General features: G+C 37.9%; 1 protein-coding gene across 5 annotated transcripts in view; it reads right to left on the bottom strand.

The window, feature by feature from the left end:
* SOX5 (SRY-box transcription factor 5) overlaps positions 1-15,629 on the bottom strand; it is a 971,461-nt gene that overhangs the window by 488,607 nt on the left and 467,225 nt on the right. For all 5 annotated transcript variants that reach the window (XM_036296492.1, XM_036296491.1, XM_036296490.1 and 2 more), the window contains one exon: positions 13,265-13,403. The gene's annotated coding sequence lies outside the window, so the exon portion shown is untranslated. The remainder of the gene's footprint in view (positions 1-13,264; positions 13,404-15,629) is intronic.

Genomic DNA, 15,629 nt, shown 5'->3' with positions numbered 1-15,629 from the left:
CCTTGAGGGCTGAGGGTGAGAGGGTGCAGACCGGACTGAGGGAGACACCCCCCCCACACCACCACCAGAGTGCACGGAGCCTCTAGTATCTTAATAAAGATCTTACTAAAAAAAAGTTTACTTGTATAAAATGTTTGCATCTATATTATCAGGAAGCAATAGGTAGAATATTTCCTATGGAGAAGGGAAACTACTAAGCAACTCTAGCTACTACAATAGGGAGGAAGACTTGGTTATCTTCTATTATTTCCCTCAATATCAGCAAAGCTTTAGTTGGCCAGGTTCAGAAGGACTTCTGCCTCACTGAGAGAACTGAAGAGATATCCCGCTCTGGCCAAGGATGCTTTGAAACCAAAGCTTATTGAAAAAGTTAGAACCACAAACTGGCAGTTGGTTTACTTGATGCTAAACCGCTTGTTTGACATTTTTCATGTAAACTGACCAGTGACTTGAGTACTGTGTAGACAACCACAAAGAACAACTCAACCAGTGGGCAAGTCCTATTTTAAAGGTACTAACTGTTTTATTAACACCTCGTAGAATTCCCTGCTTCTACCCCGATTCAGTTCTTCATGTTCCAATGTGAATTAAGTTGTCCAATTGGTAAGTTTGTCAACATAATTTTTGGTCCTGCAGCCCATCATTAGATGACAGAAAAAACATCATGTTGTGGCAAAGAATCAGTAGGTAGTCATTAAATGTCCCATGAGGTTGACATTCCCCAAGCTTCCATCGATTTTTTTTTTTTTTTTTAAATAGGGTGAATCTTAGAAGTACCAGTGCAGTGCACAGAATAGCAGGTTTGTGAAGGATCAGCTCCCTGGAGATAATGACCCATTTTGTCCCAATAATTTTTAGATGTTTATACCTTAAAAGTTACTCGGTGGAAATTGCTTTCAAATTAAACAGCATTGCTGCAGTGTTTCTGTTGTGATTGTCGGAGGGAAGTGGAGCCAGTGCAATTTGTCCATGTTTTACAAATCACCATCTGGCAGGAATATGGCAACATGTGAAATCTTCACAGGACTCTTGTTTTTCTACTATCTGCTGGATAACTAAGGAGATCACCAGACTGCTGGGCTGCCTGCCAGATGGTAAGCAGGTATGTTTATGAGTTTAAGATTCTTATTTTCTTTCAATGCTTTCACATGCTGTGGGCGCAGAGGCAGAGGAGTGAAAGGGAAAAAAGAAGAAGGGAGTGGAGAAGTGAGTGATTGTGTATGATCATGCAAATGCCTTTGAAGTTTCTTGAAATGTGAATTTTTCCAAAGTCTACACTGAATTATTTTCTGCCCAGTCATATGGTGACAGGATTTTTTTTTAATGCTACTTTTTTCATTTTTGTACAAATAAACAGGTGTGAGGTTTCTTCGGTCCTGTTGAGTAGGCATGCGTTACTCAGAGGATCATAAGCATCATCAACAAACATTTGGTGAGCGTATACCCTGTGCATGATACTTGGCTAGCCATTTCAGCAAAATAAAAGTGAGGGTCTTTTTTTTTTCCTTTTTTTCTTTTTTTATTATTTAAATAGACTTTCATGGGAAAAGAATATCCACTTAGTAGAGTCATAATAAAAACCCTAGAAGAGTCACAGGGCTGAATCATTAGTAAGCAGTAATCATTCGAGTAGCGTCTATGAAAAGAAAAGGGCATCCTAAACAATTTTGACAGATATTTAGTAAATCACAAATGAGATAGTATCTGGTATATAGAGAGGTACAGTTCTTTAAAGTTGAGTTTGAATGCCTGCTCAGTCATATACCAGCAATGTGACTCAAGATAAGAGTCTGAAATTCTTCAGGCTTCAGTAAGTTCCTCTATAAAATGGTGATAACAATTGTACTTCTTTTTTTTTAATATATTTTATTGATTTTTTACAGAGAGGAAGGGAGAGAGATAGAGAGTTAGAAACATCGATGAGAGAGAAACATCGATCAGCTGCCTCCTGCACATCTCCTACTGGGGATATGCCCGCAACCCAGGTACATGCCCTTGACCAGAATCGAACCTGGGACCTTTCAGTCCGCAGGCCGACGCTCTATCCACTGAGCCAAACCGGTTTCGGCAACAATTGTACTTCTTATTGTTATGAGATTAGAAATATAAATACTGTAAATTGTCAAGAACTACAAAAAGTAGCCCCTTCTTATCTGCGGTTTCATTTTCCACAGTTTCAGTTACCCACGGTCAACCAGAGTCCAAAAATATTAAATGGAAAAAATCAGAAATAAACAGTTCGTGAATTTTAAATCGCATGCCATTCCGAGTAGTGTGATGACTGCCTGAACCATCCCTCTCCATCCCACCCAGGATGTGAATCATTTCTTTGTCCTGTGCATCCATGTTGTGTACCCTCCCACCCTTTAGTCGCTTAGTAGCCATCTTGGTTATCACATTGACTGTCACAGTATTGCTGGGCTTGTGTTCAAGTAACCCTTATTTAACTTCAAAGTGGCCCCACATGCAAAGGCAATGATGCTGGCAATTCAGATATGCTAGAGAGAAGCTGTAAAGTGCTTCTTTTTTCAGGAGTGGGGAAATCATTTGGTCTGGCCCTGCCAAGGCATAAGAGGTGAGTTAATTAAAGGTTTGACCAAATGTAGCAGACTGACTTTTAAGTTGATAATTTTGTATGATGTTAAAAATATCCAAATGGGCCTTGGCAGAAAAAAAAAAAAAGGTTCCCCATCCCTGCTTTAAGTGAAAAGGTGAGTACAGTACAATGAGCGATTTTGAGACAGCATGAAAGATCACATTCACATAACTTCTATTGAAGTATATTCTTATCATTGTTCTATTTTATTATTAGTTACTGTTGTTAATCGCTCACTGTACCTAATTTATAAATCACATTTTATCATAGCTGTGTATGTAAAGTTCAGAACTACCCACAGTTTCTGGAATCTGCTGGGGATCCTGTAATGTATCCCTATGGATAAGGAGAGACTAATGTAGTTACTCAATAAGTGAAGCTACTGTCATCATTATTGATATTACCACAATCTAGAGAGGACTACTTCTAGGTTAAATCTCTAGATGTACAAGTTGCTCATATGAATTATATAAATACTAGAGGCCCGGTGCACAAAAATTTGTGTGCCCTGTCACAGTCTGGGACCCCTCAGGGAATGACCACCTGCTGGCTTAGACCTGCTCCCCGGGGGATTGGACCTAAGCTGGAAGTTAGACATCCCTCTGGCAGCCCGGGAGCCCTTAGGGGATGTCCACTTGCCAGCAGGGAGCAGGCCTAGCTGCAGTTGGACATCCTTAGCGCTGCTGAGGAGGTGGGAGAGGCTCCCACCACCACCGCTGTACTGGCAGCCATCAGCCTGGCTTGTGGCTGAGCAGAGCTCCCCCTGTGGGAGCACACTGACCACCAGGGGGCAGCTCCTACATTGAGAGTCTGCCCCCTTGTGGTCAGTGTGTGTCATAGTGACTAGTGATTCCCAGTCACTCTGCTGTTAGGATCAATTTGCATATTACCCTTTTATTATTGAGGATACACCACATCTTACAAACTGTATTCATATACTAGTATTTAGATAAGGTCTATATACAGTTGTGTACTTACTATATTCAAATATGTACAAATACAGGTATGCATACATAATTCTATATAATAAAAGCCTAATATGCTAAGTGTCCGGTCAACCGGTCAGCCATTCAACCAATCAAAGCGTAATATGCTAATGATATGCTAAGGCTGCTCAACTGTTCCCTATAACGTGCAATGACCACCAAGGGGCATACAGTCAACCGGTTGACCAGTTGCTATGATAAGCACTGACCACCAGGGGGCAGACACTCCAACTGGTACGTTAGCTTGCTGCTAGGGTTCGGCAGTTAGGGACTGAGCAAAATGGGCAGGACACACCCTGGAGCCCTCCTGCGATCCCTCCCCAGCTCCAATCATGCACTAGTGGGGTCCCTTGGCCTGGCCTGTGCTCTCTTGCAACCCAGGACCCTGTGGGGGATGTTGGAGAGCCAGTTTCAGCCTGATCCCACAGGCCAGGCTGAGGTACCCACTGATGCATGAATTCATGCACCAGGCCTCTAGTAGTAAATAATTCTGCCCAATCAAAGGCAACAAAAATAAATAGTTTGACTTAAATCTCTGTAAACATAATGAGTCAATACTAATAAATGTTTCACAACTTTCAGAAGAGATATTTTGGGCAAATTACTCACCCTCTCTGTGTCCTTAGCTATAGAATAGACAGAGTAAAACCTGCTTCATGGGGCTATATGAAGATTAAGTGTCATTATTTCTACATAGCATATTGTTCAGTGCCTGACAGAGAATAAATGAATAACTGTATGGTTCCTTCTCTTTCCCCTTTAATTAACAATTTTCTTCCACCTCTAAATTAAATCCGTTTTTGCCTATCCTTACCTCTTTTTCTCAAGAAAAAAAAAAGATGTCTCTGCTTCTTTCTGGTTCTTCCAGTTATATAAATCCCATCACTCCTTTCATCAGAATCACTTTTCTTTTTAATTATATAAACCCTCTGTCAACTTCTAACAAAAAATCCCTTTTCCACTCATTCTTCTCCTTAGCCTAAAATATACTAAAATATCCTAACAATAACTGTCTTAAAGATAAATTACCAAATAACAGAAAAGCTAGAAAGCCTAATAGGCCAATGACAATAGAAGAAAATGAAAAGGTTATTAAAGATACATCTTTTAAAAATGCCAGATACAAGTATATTTTTTTCTGACACTAGTAGGTACTTTTATGTTCGTTCCAATAAAACTAAGTTGAAAATAATACTTTTTTCAGGTTTAAACAGTCCCAAAACAACATTCAAATGCATAAAAGACACAGTTATTTTACAAGTAGCACAACTCTGATAACAAGTAATGACCACTACAGTGTAGTGTACACACACACACATACACACACACACACACACACACATACACACACACACACACCAGTACAGACCAAACTCACTTAAAAATAAAGAAGCAAATTCTAGCAAGTAGACCTCAAGGGTAAATTAAATAATGATGTACCACAGCCATATGGCGTTCATTGTAAGGATGAAAGACTGGTCCAATGCAAAGATGCCCATTTAAGTAATTTTTTTAACATTTAAAATAGTAGACAAAAAGCAAAAACCCGCAAGCAAATTGTTTGGGAAAAAAGCACCAACCATCCCAGACTTGTTATTAAACAAGTTACCAAGAGAAGAAAACTGCCTTCTAAGGGAATTAATCTGTCACAAATAGCACTAACACACATAGATAATGGTAAGAGTCAAATTATCACAAGTGACCCCGCTTCCCTTATTTATAACTTCCTTTTCCTTTCACCAACAACCACAGTGCCTGTAAGCAAGGTCCCGGTCACTACTTCTTCTTACTCATCTCCTGGACACTTTTCAACCCATTGAAAATGCTTCTGCTCCTATCTTTTTTATAGCTCTTTTCTCAAAGGTACCAACATCACTTAACTTCTAGTCCAGTAGTTTGTTTTCTGGCTTCATCCTCTTTGATCTCTCTTTAGCATTTAAACCTGTCTGTCCACACACCTCCCAATTCTTTGCCTCCCTGGGTTTTAAGAATGCCTCTTGCCTTACTCTGCTGCCTCTTTGGTTGGCCTTTCTCAGCCTCTCGCTGCCTCTTCTGCTTTTACCTGCTCTTCAGCATGGGGGATCCCCAGAAGTCTAGGGTTTACCCCTTTAAGTTGTCAGAGTTAAAAAGTAATTGGAGAACCAGGTAACAATTACTAAACTACTACTAAAACTATACTGACAACTGCATTAAACAAAAACATTTACACATAATTTTCAACTTTACAGGTTCCAGTCTAAGTGAAATAGATTTTTTTAAAACTCACATTGCAACTTGAACAACCTTTGCCTTTATTAACTTCTACATGTTTAATACTGCCTTGCTAGTATTAAAAAAAAATGTTTATAATATCTAACTGCATGAATGCCTTTTCTGCCACAGTCTGTTGTCTTACATATATTAGCTCTATTCATTTACTAATTTAAACCCAAAATGTCAGTTTTCTAATTTTGCAGGATCTTGATTTTTAACCCTTTTACTGCCTACTGAATTTGAAGGCAGCAAATGCTGCTAGGATTATGAGGATGTATCTGAATGCAAGTAAGAATTCAGCAATCATTTATTAAATGCCAGTGACATGTGGAACTCTGCTCTTACAGCCATTCTTCAATATATACATTTCAACCAGATGCTATAGAGATTAAACTAACTTCAGAATATAGAGTAGCCATTTTAAGAAAGTGCTGATGTTTCAATCATGTGAACTCTGAAGTAATTATCTTTCCCTAATTTGTAACCCAACAGTAAAGTTAATAAAAAAAATAAGAAAGAGAATTGCATAGGTGTCTTCAAATTCCTCATTACACAGTCATCACTCTCTCAATAAAAACTCTTCAGTAAACTAGATCATCTCTCTCCATTCTCTCATCTTCAAATTATTGCCAGATCATTTTCTGCTGCTACGGTCTCCTCCCATACTTCTGTAAAACTTGGACACCACTTTTCTACATTATTTTTAAATAAAACTTCTTTCAATCTTTTAGCTCTTTTCTTTCCTTGCTATTTGTATCCCTTATGCTAAACCTTTCAGACAATTTAGAAAGTCAATGCTACTGTGCTCTCTCTTATCCGATACACGTGACTCCCTTAAAGAAAATATAAATTAAAAACTCAGACCCAGACAATGTGAAATAGGGCATTATCCACTTTACAAAGATACCCTTATCTTTTCAAAAAATTGCCTACAGAAACTCTCTGAATAGTGATGTTCTCCAGTGCATAAAAAGGCAATTAAATAACGTGCACTTATACTCAACTTTTCCACAATTGTATCAGTTTTGCAAAGTGAGGTGGAACTTACTCTCATTGAGTATTGCCCCCCATGATACACAGAATTGAAAATGAGGCATAGCTGGACTAGAGATCATGGGTTCTTGACTGCAGTGAAGGCAGGTATTCCTCGAGAGCAGTGAATTTCTAACTCTTACTTAAAGCCATTAAAATAATTCTTCACTAGAAATCTTATAAGGACACATAAAAGTAGTAGGGTTATGTATGTTCTTTCCCCTTCCCCCCAGGGTTACCTACAAAAGCCAACAGCCTTCCTCAGAGTACAGGCTGGAAACAACTATCCTAGATGCTTTTCTACTTATTGCTAAAAATCGGGCTCCCAAAATCATAATCTTCCTACAGAGTCCCGACAAGCCCCACTGAGAGGTTCTTGGGAATTACCCAGGGACATGCCTGTGCTTTGTTTAAAACGGTACTCAGGACATGGGTCACTCAAAATATGGTCAATGGTGGTAAAGATAATAATTTTTAAAATAATGAATAGATAAATCTCCTTGACACAGCAATGGTTTCCTTTTCCTGTGCCAGTTGTTCTGTCTGTGCCAACTCTAACACACACCCCTTCCAGGAATGGCATTCAGCCATCCTGGCAACCAGAATTAGAGCAAAGAAAATATGAAATTTCTCTTCAAAACATAAGTGGAAAGATGGATGCAAAGCCAAGCGAAAAGTACCCAGATTCAACATGCACATTGTTAAATGTCACGTCATACTAAGACACTTTATGAACGTTGAGTGAACATGGACGTGTATAAATTGTCAAAGTGAGGACAGGTACAACCGATTACAGAGGATCAGCAAGTAGAGACAGTCTAGAAGAACATACAAGTTACCAGTTACAATTGTTACTTTTAGGGAGCAAGAGGAGTGGAAACTGGGCAAATGGAGAGAGGGAATAGGAGAAATATTTTTCATTGTACACATTTTAATACTTTTTGCATTCTGAACCATGTGATTATATTTGAGAAAACAATTTAATAATACGAAATTTTCACAAAAATGAGGCTAAGAAGATAATTCCAATAGCCCATTCTGACTACCTGTCAGTATACCAAGGAACTGTTTTGGTTTGGGGGCAAAATCAGGCACAGGATAATTTTTCATGCTAAGAATCTATATTTAGGCCAACAGGCCCATCAGTCAGGTATACTGCTTCTTCCCTTCAGAGAACTCCTTCGAGAAAGAGGCACCTATTGATTGAAGAAAGCCAAGGATTTATGCCCTGATTCTCTCTGGGAGAGAAAATGTGGCAAAAGTTCTCAGCAGCTCAGCTAACTGATAGGGGCCCCAAGTTACAGATCAATAGTCCATGAGATTTGGAAAAGCAAAGTCAATGAATGTCTTGCCTCAGATTAAAAATCAGAGAGGGCATTTCACAGCTCTCTTTTTGTAAAATAAAAGTTGCCAAGATCAAAGCTAAACCCTCATCTTATCCCCCTGAATGGAATATGCCCTCTTTAAAAAAAGAAAAAAAAAGAAGAAAATATATATAATTGATTCCAGAGAGGAAGAGAGAGGGTGAGAGTGAGAGAGATAGAAACATCAATGATTAGAGAGAATCATTGATTGGCTGCCTCCTGCATGCCCCTACTGGGGACCAAGCCTGCAACCTGGGCATATGCCTTGACTGGGAATCGAACTGTGACCTTCTGGATCATAGGTGGATGCTCAACCACTAAGCCACATCAGCCAGGCTATACACTCTTTTTCAATGCATAGTGTTTCCTATCTGCAAACCAGGGAATGGATGTTTGTTGACTGACAGATCTTTCTCTGAGCATTTAATCACCAAAAGGATTCTTTAGAAGAGAATCATTAACACCTGATAAAAATGAAAACAATAAGGTTTTTCTCAAAATAGACTTCTTAGCAGAATTTAATATCCCAAAACACCTTGTCCAACAATTAGATACAACAAATAGTATAAGTGAGGAAACAAGTAGGAAAGACAATGACGCGTAGGAAGCACATGGTTTAAACTGGGTGAAAAGGCAATGTCTTACTGGCATATGCCACATTTCTGTGAGCTGATGGAGGCAGTTGACCCTCCCCAGAGTTTGCATTACTATCCAGGTAAGTAAGCAGGTCAGACTTACCTCTGGGATGAAGGGCCCACAGCACTATGATTTGGGAGGAAGGGATGGCATTGAAAGTTCTAGATCTTTGATCAGTTCTGGGGTAATACTGCAACTTTCTCAAACATTCATATGCCATTCCTTCCTGAACATAGGAAAGTCTCACATTGAATGGAAGTATTCGTGTATGAAACCATTTGTCATTTCAAAGCCACACTAATTAGGTGCCTAGTCGTGTATACTGTGGAAATAGTGCTTTACAACAGTCAGCGCAGATACACTTATCCCCACATCTGAGGAGCGCACAAAGACAGACAGACACACTGATACGAATCCATGAATCCATGAACGTGTACACACATAATGCAACAGAGATGATTTACCTTTTGAAAGAAAATGCTAATGGGCACTTTGTTCATTTTACAATGCATTTGTAGTTAGATAAACTTAAAGCCTTATTTAGAAGAAAAAGTAATCAAAAGAGAGGTACACTTGATTCTGCATCCTACTATCAAAAAGAGTAGAAAAGAAGAAGAGAGAAAAGGCCAGGCTATAGTGATATCAGGATACTTGCAAGACAAAGAAAATTAAGGGAGAAAGACACAAATTATCATATAAAGAGATAATCAATAAAATATTATAATTAAAGTAAATGTGAAAATAAAAAGATTAAGAGAAAGTAGGGACAAACTAATTTTAAGGGCAATTATATTGTGAATAAACATAACTAAGTCATCAGACACAATTCTTTGGATTTATTTTAACTATGGAAATAATCAGGGATTTCCACCTCTCATCCTCTTTATCTACTAACAAATTATTATTCGTTTGTTATGTTCACTTACATATTTTTAAAAAATCTATTTTCAAGTATAATTTATTGCCTGACTTATAAACTCTGAAAGTTGTGTTTTCAATTTCATTGCAAATACAAACTGATTCATATATATTTGTGCTATTAGTAAGTCATAATTAAAAACAGCAAAAATATACAGCATTCAAATGACTGTTAAGCTTTCATAAGTTGATTTATCTTCAATAAATGCTTAGCTAGCAAAATGAACTTTTTCTTATTACCACTCCACAACAGAAAAATATATTACCATGTGCAGCTATGGATACAGCATTATTTTCTAATTTTGTGTTTTCCATATTTTCAGATAATAGCATGTAAATATTTCATTTGTGAGTACAGGTATTAATAAAAAGATGGCATGCCAGTTGCCTTGGCCTGGTGGCTAGTTGGCTGGATTGTCATCCCATACACCAAAAACGTTGCAGGCTCAATTCCCTATTCGGGCACATACTTAGGTTTGCAGGTTCTATCCAAGGTCAGGGTGCCTCAGGAGGCAACCAATCCATGTTTCTCTCATATCAATGTCTCTCTCTCTCTCTCTTTCTCTCTCTCTCTTCTCTCTCTCCCTCTCTTTTTTTCCCTTTCTCTCACTCCATCTCTCAATAAATAAAAGATAAATAAAAGATGATGCCCACTAGAATGACATAATGTCGCCAACAACAGGGAATGAGTCTGCTGGTATTAAATCTAAAATTTAAAATTTTTATAGAGAGAAAAACACACCAAATAAGCCTTGTGTGTTTTTTTCTTCCATATTCTAAAATGTGTCCTTCTTTCAAGTAAATCCTCTGAGCAGAATCTGTACTTTATGATGCCATCGCTCTGCAGCTCAGTAAAGCAAGGTAAATAGCTCAGCACAGCTTTTATCTGCAAGGATTCCCTGAGGCAGTTTCTGTAAAAGGGTTAATGACAGATGTTTCCATTAAATCTGACCTGCCTCTTAATTTTGCCACTGCCTGATGATATCCTGGCTTTGTGCTGATTTGCATGGGCAAATGGAGTCACTCCATAACCAGTAACACACCGCCCTCATTGAAACAAAGGTCAATTCATTTTAAACTGATGTGCACAATATTTTTTTGTAGTTGCAGTTAAAACAAAACAAAAACCTTTCATACAATGCTGCTATTTACAAAGAATTAAAAGCTCTGTTTTCTAAATCCCTGGACACAATGTACAACGGTAGGCAGAAACAAGAACTACCAATAGAAATCAATACATCCCTGTGTAGGTAACCAACTAGAAAAATCACTTCTGTCTCTAAGACATCCCTCTGATTTTTGTACTAAATATAACCAGGACACAGTACATTTTCTTCGCTGAGGAATTAGTTGAAAACGCCAAGATGCTAGCAGCATTTTCCTATTTATAGAGTGTTATTACATTTACAAAGAAAAGAAAAAGCTGTAAATATAGAGGGAATAGGTATTATCTTAGGTTGGTTAAAAGATTTAGGTATTTTAGCTTTTAGGCTACCGGTCCAAATGCTACAATTTAGAAAGTGGCCAAACTGTTTTATCACATGAAGAGAGTAAGTGACTTTGAACGCTGACTAGGTTGCTGTAATAAGTCCTTAAAAATAGATAAAGTCAGTTTAAATAGTTTAGTATAAGGCTCTATTCAAGCCTCTTATTCTGGTTAGAGGATCAAATTAGGTAAAGAGTAATGCCAAGGGGCCTTCTGTGATTCTTGTGCAGAGATATCTCAAATATGTGCTTCTTTTTGAGTAGTCTATAGCCAAGACTCAAGACACGCTGCATTAATCTAACTCCGCTGTTTTATTTTATTGTAACATTTAAGGAGTTTAAAATTATCACTTGCTAGAGATGTTCTCTCTCTATAATTATATACAGTGTTTTATACATAGATGTTTATACATACCCTATACGCATATCATATTTCATCTTTATCATTATAGTCTAATCTCTAAGACATTTAAATATTGAAATTCTGGCATTAAATTTCACCTTACTCTGAAAACAGCTCTCCTGTGTTTCATTGATAGTAAATCCATATTCAAAACACTCCCTTTATACCAAAATCTTTAAATATGTGCAAAGAAAATGGCTAAATTAGTGGTTAGTAAAGTGATACTTGCTAAATAGGTAATTTTCTTCATCTCAGATAAACAAAGCCCACAGTTGGCACATGGCAATGCAAACCACGGAGACAGTTTCAAGAACCTACTTGCCTAGTCCATAGTTTGTGGGGTTTTTTAATGCATTTGCTAAAGAAAATTATATTCTCATTATGCTGCCTTTACTTTATTCAAAACTGACATAGATAAGAAAGGAAAGATGAATGACCTTCAGGAAGGAACCTTCCCTGCTGGCCAGTGTGTCTGTGGTGGGGAGGGTCATATTCTCCCTTCCCACCAATTGCCCATATCTGATGCCCAGGCCAAGCCTCAAATCTGTATTCACCTAAGAAGCTCAGAAAAAGGGAATCATATCTTTTCTGCTAATCCCATGGATGGTCTTTCAAGATACAACTTACAATTAAAAGTATAAAACACATATGAAATCAACCAATATTGACAGAGTACATCATTTATATAAGATTCTAAGTAGTATGAAGAAGATGGTCTTAAAAATATGCGGCTTCCTTTCTGTACAAACGTTCCATTTCATTAACCAATAAGAAAAGAGTTAACCAGTCACATCAGACTCTAAAAATAATATTAAAAATGTAAAAAAAAATAAAATAAATGTAAAATATTGAATTAAATAAATGAAATTGCCATGCTGAGCGATGGAAGAAATTGGAGATTTAAATCAGTTGATTGTTTGGGTTTATAAATTCAACTTGCACTTGTGGTTAAATCAGCAAATAAAAGTGAAATCAGAACAATTGGTGTTTTCAGTAATAGTTTTGTAATTAATTAAAAAACAAAATAAGACACTATAATAAAGCCAGAATTTATTGAGCACTTATGTGTCAGGACTATAAAAAGCAGTCTATCATTTATATCACTTAATCTATGGAGTAGATACAACTATTACCCCCATTTTATGTCTAAGAAAATCGAGGCTTGAAAAGATCACATGCCTCCTCAAGGCCACAGAAATAGTCTAAGTGGTGGAGCCAGGAATCCCACCTATACGCATTCTGACTCTGGTCTTTATACTTTCAACCTTGATACCTCTTTTGTGGGCACATGGGCTTAGGAATCAAACAGATGGGGTTATATCCCACATTCTCCAATGTATTTACTATGTGAGTTGAGGAAAAGTTCTTACATTTGTAAAGGAGGAAAAACAATACTGCAGCTTTATCATGGAGATTGATTTTTTTGGCCTGCCAAGTATCTTCTCTTAAAAATAAATAAATAAATAAATACATAAATAAATAAATTTTACATTCAAGACTGTTTGAATTGGGTTTGCATCACTTATGGCCCAAATAGCCCAAGCTAATCAATCACCTAACAGAGACAATGCATGCAAAAATCTCAAGATACCTGGAAAGTAGCAAGTCCGCAGTGAATGTTGGCAGTTTCTCTTGTTATCTTAGCTCTTACAGTTGACAGGTTTTCATACCAAAATTGGAGCTCTTAGACCAGGATTGGAGAAAGAAGAAATGATCATGGCTCAGTTTCCCTGTATTAGGTATAAACAAAGAACAAAGGGACATGTTTTAAAAAGTCTAAGTACTAAGTATCAAGAAACACCAAAAGTTAGCTTCTCTTGCCTCTCAGCCAATGTTAGCATTCCCTATTGGCGCCACTGTGTCTCCAGAGGGGCCAGAACCAACGACTGCCATGTGTCCACTTTGTAGACATAATGTTCGGTCACATACCTAAGCGATGTTCCATATACAAATAACATTTTATAAAAACCAAGTCCCCACTTTATTGTGCTACTACTGCCGTGTCAACACTAACGTTTTTTACAAAGCTTAAAACCTAGGGCCTTGGAAAAAGCTAAGAAATCTGGTTCTGAGAACTTTCTTCTATATCACCCAAAAGTCCAAGGTCAGTAATTAGAGCATAGTAATAACAAAATCACTTAAGGTTTATATGGTTGCCGTATACCCGTTGCATCGATATGACAGAAAAGAAACTTTCCCTCTTCTGCTCCCTCCCTTGAACAGGCCTGATAATGTAAGAAACAAGAATGGTTCCAGAGGAACTGTTGTGAACCTCTGCGTCAATCACATGAGCATTAAAACACGGCTCGCTAGTCATTACTATATAAAGTATTCTCTTGCTCTGTGGAAAATGGTTTCAAATAATTGTTGTGTTCGAACGGGAGTTTTGTTCTTTTTTTAATATAGCAATTTGAGAGAGAGAAAAAAATAGAAAAGAAGATATATTCAAGAAACAAACAAATATTGAGATAGTTGAATCAACTAATTGTCAAGTGACATTATCATATTTGTATAGAAGTTACACATGGTATGTTCCTAGACCTAAGAGGCAATATAGTTGGAAAACTGAGGACAACAGTAGCAAGAAAGGGACAAGAATCTGCCCAACCAAAGCATGCAAATAAACTTATTTTCTGGCTTTAAAAACACGATTCTTTCTTCCAGGTCTCTCCACTGAAGAGCTAAGCATTGAGTGTGGAAGGCCCCCTGCCAGGGAAGGCACCGGCTTTCTTTTAAATTCATGGGGACTGAACTATGATGAAGGCAGAGCCTTATCTTGTGGGTATGTCTAACCAATAGGTGGGAATGCCTCAGTTGACCTTCAAAGCCAGGTGCTGGGAAATGGGTTCTTATCTAAATCTAGTCAAGCACCAGGAATGAATTCGATTCGGACCCACCTGAAGGTGACTATTTACATGGAAACTACAGAATACACACATTCCCCCTTCCATTTACCCTTCCTGGTATTTGGCTATAAATAAAAGTTGCTGCACTGGCTCTGAGCCCTGTTCATCTATCAGAGAGCAGACACCACACCAGGTCCCAGCTTTCCTCTATTTCTGTCTCAGTCTTGTTTTATTCAATTTTCCTTAAACCTCCTCTCATTCTATTCAAGATATCATCAACCCCTGAGTTCTCTCTTTGCGCTGGTCTAAAGAAGAGAGAACGTCATCTCCCCATATCTGATGCCATGAACAGGGACCCCCATAATTGAGGAGAATCAAGTCTGCAAAAATTTTCACCTTTAGTTCTGGCTTCTCTATCTAGGTTCAGCAACGTTGATTTTTAATATTGTGTGTGTGTGTGTGTGTGTGTGTGTGTGTGTGTGTGTGAGAGAATATGTGATATAAGATTAATGCATGTATTTGCCAGAAAAGAAACCAACTGGGCTACAGGTCAAACCTCAGGAGCTCTTGATGTTCTTGTGTGACAGAAGCTGAGGATGGAATATATGACAGCGCCTTAAATTCAAGCCAACAAAGACTCATACCATTATTATAGACCAGAGCTCTTCAACTATGGTTTCTCTGTTGGAAAAAGTAGTAGGCAGTAGAAGGGTGGGGCCTTCTGACAGCTTTTGAAAAACATGGCACTAAAGAGGATGAGCTTGCCAGTGGGCCACCCACGGAAAATTCTACTGCTTATACGAAGCATCACACTGAGTTATAAGAAAATCAATGAACAAAATATCCAGTCTAGCAATTCTTTCACACAAGTTCGGAGCCTTAGAAACTAAACAGAGAATGATGAGATAAGATGAGATGATGCCAATCTTTTGTGGAGTGGCCCTAGGCAAGTTATTGGTGTCTCACTCTCTTCAAGTATAGACTGCTGTTACCACTCTATTACTGATAATACAAAAAGACACCCTAACAACAACTCCCAGGAACAATACAGTGAGAATGAATGTGTGGCCAGTGATTTAGGAACAAGGGAAGAAAGGTACAATGATTTAC

Source organism: Myotis myotis, unplaced genomic scaffold (assembly GCF_014108235.1).
Source record: "Myotis myotis isolate mMyoMyo1 unplaced genomic scaffold, mMyoMyo1.p scaffold_m19_p_3, whole genome shotgun sequence".
Taxonomy (NCBI): domain Eukaryota; kingdom Metazoa; phylum Chordata; class Mammalia; order Chiroptera; family Vespertilionidae; genus Myotis; species Myotis myotis.
Note: the sequence above shows the minus strand (reverse complement) of the source record. Positions and strands in the feature narration are given on the sequence as shown.